The sequence below is a fragment of the Rutidosis leptorrhynchoides genome, chromosome 9 (assembly GCF_046630445.1).
Source record: "Rutidosis leptorrhynchoides isolate AG116_Rl617_1_P2 chromosome 9, CSIRO_AGI_Rlap_v1, whole genome shotgun sequence".
NCBI lineage: Eukaryota > Viridiplantae > Streptophyta > Magnoliopsida > Asterales > Asteraceae > Rutidosis > Rutidosis leptorrhynchoides.
Window position 1 is genome coordinate 18,919,878 of NC_092341.1, and position 6,000 is coordinate 18,925,877.

A 6,000-nucleotide genomic window follows, 5' to 3' on the forward strand; every position below is an offset into this window, starting at 1 on the left:
ATTCGTACATTCACGCGACAAATGACCCCGTTCCCCGCAATTATAACACGTGGGCACAAAACAACCGCTGCCACTCTTCTTCACACTTCCGCCACCCTCGGAAGTGCTCTTACTTTTCTTGTTCGAATGCATCGTAGTCTCGGACTTCTGCTTACTAACATCGGGAACACTTTTCCTAAGGACAAGCGCCTCAAAACCCTTCGCCATGTCAAACAACTCGTCAAAAGTTTTCACCACGTTTACGCTAATCTTCTCTTAATAACCATCGTTCAAGATTCGATAGAAGTCTTCCTTCAACATTTTATCATTACCGACATACTCCGGACAAAATTGGGTCTTTGACAAAAACACGGATTTGAGAGTGTTCAAATCCATCGACCCTTGCCTCAAGGAACGTAACTCGTCCTTAAGCCTTGTAAGATCGGCCGAAGTTCGGTATTCGTCGAAAAACTCTTTCTTGAATTCATCCCAGGTGAACTCCATGCATTGTTCTTCGCCATAAAGTCGGATCTTCGCGTCCCACCACAATTTAGCATCACCTCTTAACATGCTACAACCATATCTCGTCTTTTTATCGAGAGGGCATTCACACGTACGAAAAGCCCCCTCCATATCGGAGATCCAACGGGCACTCTTAAGTGGGTCCCGTTCACCTTCAAAGGTGGGAGGTTGAGAATCCTTTAAATTCTTAAAGAAAAAGTCCCGTCTCCTCACATTATCCTCTTGAAGAACGGCCTTAACTTGCTCCTTTACCACATTGACTAGTTGCTCGTCAATTGTATCTAGGAACATCTTCTTAACATCTTCGAAAAACTCCGCTTTTTGACGTTTAAAGATGGCCTCAACTTTGGCCGTGAACTCAACGTCCTCACTCGTACTTCCATCATTGGTGTCGTGTCCATTTCTCATCTTCATTCTATAAAATGAAGTAATTAAGCAACGAAACGAAAGGACATAACACATAGGTATATACATATACACCACACTACCCCATATTGCTCAATAATCATCTTACATCGCTCGTTTGACACGATTTGAACCCGTAACAATGGTAGCTAATCATTGTTACGCGAACACGTCGCATTAACTCGCTAGTACAACGTCCATCTCGCTTGATGATTGCTAAACACAACACAAATCAATTAGCACAATGTTAGTTCATATAAATCAAAGCACTAACAATTCTCAATTAGACCCAAAGTCCTACAAGTCCCGTATAAAGCGTACACACAATAAAGTCTAAGTCTAGGCACCTATCTCAAGTCGCCTAAATCCCTTAGACCATGCTCTGATACCACTTGTAACAACCCAACCCTTATGCAACCGAAATATGCAAAAAAAAAAAAAAAAAATGTTTGTTCAGCAAATGGCGCGGCGCGCCAAACTGGTCTGTCCAAAAAGTCTTTAAACGTGAAAAAGATTGGCCACTTCCCGACATATTTAGACGAAACGATTTTACCCACATCTTCAAATATGTAAAACTAACACGATTCAAACATAAAATAAGTTTTACAAAGTGGGGCCCACATGGGCCGTTTTACGAGTTTCATACAAAAGTTTGAGTTTCCACCACATTAGTTTAATTTCCAAACAAACTACGAGCATGATGTTTGGGGATAAACTACCCAAATCCTAGGCCGAATCCACAAGTAATCCAAGCAAGCAACCAAAAAGGGAAATCATCTAAATCCCGAGCATACCCTTGCCACGTCCGCCTCCGAACCTAAAAATGTAAACAACGAGAGGTTAAGCTAATACTTATACGCATACATACATAATCCAATTACTTGCATACACCTACACAACAACACAATAACATTAGCAAACCGCAATATCGAATAAACGAATAATCGTACGTACAACAAGTCAACATCATTAGCATAGAGATCTCAACAATAATATACGCCAAATACAAATACGTACAATGCTAATAAAATTACACATCCCAATATACCCAATGTCGACATTCGACTCGATGGTGGCCGACGAAGAGTAGTAGGTCAAAATCGTTAACTACTCACCACCCATCGCACGCGTACGTGGCCGACGAAGAGTAGTAGGTCAAAATCGTTAACTACTCACCACTACGCCCCATGAGGCTGACGAAAAGTGCAACCGAAACGTTAACACTTACCTCAATCACAAGGATGGCCGACGAAAAGCGAAACCGTTTCCATCCCACGATAAGTGGCCAACGAAGAGCGGATCCCTAAACGGATAACACTCACCACTTACCCCAACACACATATGTGGCCGACGAAGAGCGATAGGTCAAACATTAATTACTCACCACATATCTAAACATACACATGTAGCCGACGAAGAGTGATAGGTCATACGTTAATCACTCGCTACATGCCCAAACACACACGTACACACGTGGCCGACAAAGAGCGATAGGTCAAACGTTAATCACTCGCCACAACCACAAAACGAATATAGCCAACGAAGAGCTATCCATACGGATATCACTCACTATATTTTCCCATCTCAATCGTGGTCCACGAAAAGTGAATCCTAACGGATGTCACTTACCACATCGCACACAAGCAACCAAATTATATACATAAGCGTATAAATATTCCACTCGCCTTGATTACTTGAAAAGCAATCCCGCTTGAGCTCCTAATCGTCCAAATGCAAATTACCTAAGTAATTCACAAACAAATAAGCTAAACACTCTAGCTTATGCCCAAAACACCAATAAGTGCAATTTCGACCCATTTGCACTTCCAAGCACAAACTGCGCCCAAACTAACCAATAATCACTAACACAAGTGAGAATGGTCCTAATATGCCAATCAAACCCATTCATAGGTGTTAAATACCTATCTTGCCCAAAATGACACTTAAACCCTAATTTGACCCATAAGAAGTCAATTTCACGCCATTAGCAAGTTTTGACACCAAAACATATTTAACTCGGTTCTATGCTTCAACTTAATCCATTTTAAGTTTATAAACCTTATTAAATCGGCAATTGAGTCATAATCATCAACAAACCCTAATTTTGACTCTAGTCAAAATTAGTCAACCATAAGAACCCTAATGGTTTCCAAAACACCAATAATCACTAACACTAGTGATTATACACCATTTACAAGTCTTAAATATGGTTAAATCATTAACCAACCCAAAACCCGCCAAATATCAAAATAGCAAGTTTTCATAAACCCTCTTCATCAACCAAATGGGTTTTACAACTAACAATCTCAAACCCTAACTTGAATATCAAATCTAACAAATGAAATTCGGAGTTAGAGCTTACCAATACTACCAAAACATAGCTAGGAGCGAGATGAACAACTTTAAAACCCGAGCTTTGGTGAGAATCCAACTCCTTCTTCTCCAATTCAAGCTCTCTCACTCTAGAACTCTTCCTCTCTCTCTAGATATGGATGAGAGTGTTTTTGTGGGTGAGAAATGAGCTCCAATGGAGTTCTAGATCAGTTTTGGTGACCCTAAACCGACCCTAAATGAAAAGACCAAAGTACCCCTCATTTGAACCTTTTAAAAAGGCTGAAAAATGCTTCAGGGGCAATCGGCGCGCCGCGCCAAAAGGTGGAGCGCCACTCCAAACAACTGGAATTTGTGGTCGAGCCCAAAACAGGTTTCAGCAACTTGTTTTGGCCATAACTTTTCGACCGTAACTCCGTTTTCGATGAATCAAATATCGTTGGAAACGTAATAAGACTTCCTTTCCAATGGTAAGGCTTTGAAACATCAACACAAACTTTATTTGGGGTTGAAAAGATACGTACACACCTTGTCACTTCAGACAACGTCTAGTTTCCTTCGGCGTTCGAGCAAGCAACACGTACCCTTCATACACGCATCGTACACCATAAATACATTATGTACAATAAATATTTGGGTCTTACAATCTTTTTCAATCTCCATCTTCTGCAAATTACTTTATATTCATTTGCATCTTTAATTTTAGTTGAGATTCAAGGGACAAATCTCAGCCCTTGTATCAGATTTCCATCACATGTGATTGGATTTTACAATCAAATGTGATTGAATTTGAAATGCAAAATCAAATGCGACTGGCATGCAGAACACATGTGATTGACTTTTTCCAATCACATGTGATTGACTTTTATCGAATTGTACTGATGATGAACAGTAGCGAGCGAGAGTCTTCATATGAATTTGAAGAGTGATTTTTCGAAACAAGCACTTTCAAGCTGTGATTCCTTCATCAAAGTTGTTCAAAATCAATCCATAAACACTCTTGAATCATTAACTGAAGCTAAATCATCACAAAATTCATGAATTTAATGATGAACACAAACTTTTGACTTTTTTTCTCGAACCTTTGACCTTGAAATTCGAATTCGTTTCTTCGATTTAGGAACTGAGATTTTGCAGATAGTTTCACAATGAGATTGTGAACACTTCTACATTTTCACATTTCCTCAAATCGTTCTTGATTGATCCGGAGACCTAATCGCCTGACTTTCAAATCTGTTGTTGTTGATTCAATTTGATGATGAACAAGGTTTAGAATTATGATATAGATCATGTATTTCATCTCAATTCATTGTAAGAAACATGAGAAGAATTCATAATTTAAAGGTATTGAAGAACATGAAGAACAATTTGAAGGTAATGTTCCCCCTTTACCCTTGAATTCCACCCAAGGGTGCCTTTCGCACATCGCGTTGTGGGGGCAGTGGGGTAGAGGTTTTACCGTTATGCCCTCGGATTGGACCGGGTTTTCTCCTGGAAAGCAGTTGGGGGCGAGTTATGCAACAACATAGAGATGAATACGTGGGTGGTTAAGTCCCCCTGGATGATCTCGTATTGCTGTTCAAAAAAAAAAAATGAAGAACATGAACGTACTGTTGCAGTTTCTCACAATTTGAAGGTGATGAGAAATCATCTGCAATTAATTTAAGGGCTGAAATTTATCCTTTAGATCTCAAATTAATTTATGTATTCAAATGAATATTTTGAATATATTTCAGATTTAAAATCAAATACAGTAAACAACGGAGTACAGAGTAATATTTTTAGAACTTAATGGATTAATTAGAAAAGTTAGCCATGCTATGAAAAATATATGTAACTGTAGCACCATAGTTATACAACGTGGCTTACAAACTTCCAAAACCCTAACCCAAATAACTGAACTACCATTGTGGCATGATCTTCTTCTTCTCTACTGACTACTAATCCTCCATTTTTTGTCTGTTGCTAGCACCACTCCGTCTTCATCGTATAATTGAAGTAATTCATCATATCTTCATACCTGTTAGTCTCCTTTTTGCTTAATTGCCCTAGAAATCCCTAATTACATTTTCCCCAAATCATGTCTGACCTAAATCGCCTACCACCAGACCTCATCGAAGAAATTCTACCTCTTATGCCAGCTAAATCCCTAGGCCGTTTCAAATCGGTTTCAAAACGATGGTACTCCCTTATTGATCAAGCATATTTCTGCCTAGGATAGAAATACGCTTGAGTGCAATAGAGGAGGGCTTTATTAGTTCAGCGGCGTTAACGTACGGTCCGGATACCGTGATAACCCTAGCGGAAATGATGGTCTCGGGAGGGTGGCTAAGGGCTGACCGCTGGCCGATGGACGGCGCTCCGATTGGCGGCGAGGGGAAAAACCCTACCAAGAGTGAAAGGTAAAAACCCTAGTGAAGATTGTGTGTAAATTGGGTCCCCTAATTGATTGGTGACCCTTCTATTTATAAGAGGGAATTAGGGTTTAGGAGGGAGACTTAATAGCGACCCATGGACCAAGCCCAATTACTAGGCCCGATGGGTACCGCCCATCATCAAGTCCCCCAAGTTCGGTGTGACATATGAATGTCATATCGAAGTTACAAATATGCCACCACAAATAACTCATCACATAACCCGCACCGACTACGAAGTCAAATGCATACCGAATCCACATAGTAATGTGATGACGCGATGTAATAATTCCGCATGCCATGCAGTCATGAGGTGAGCGGGGATCCGTAGGGTGGAACCCTACGCAGT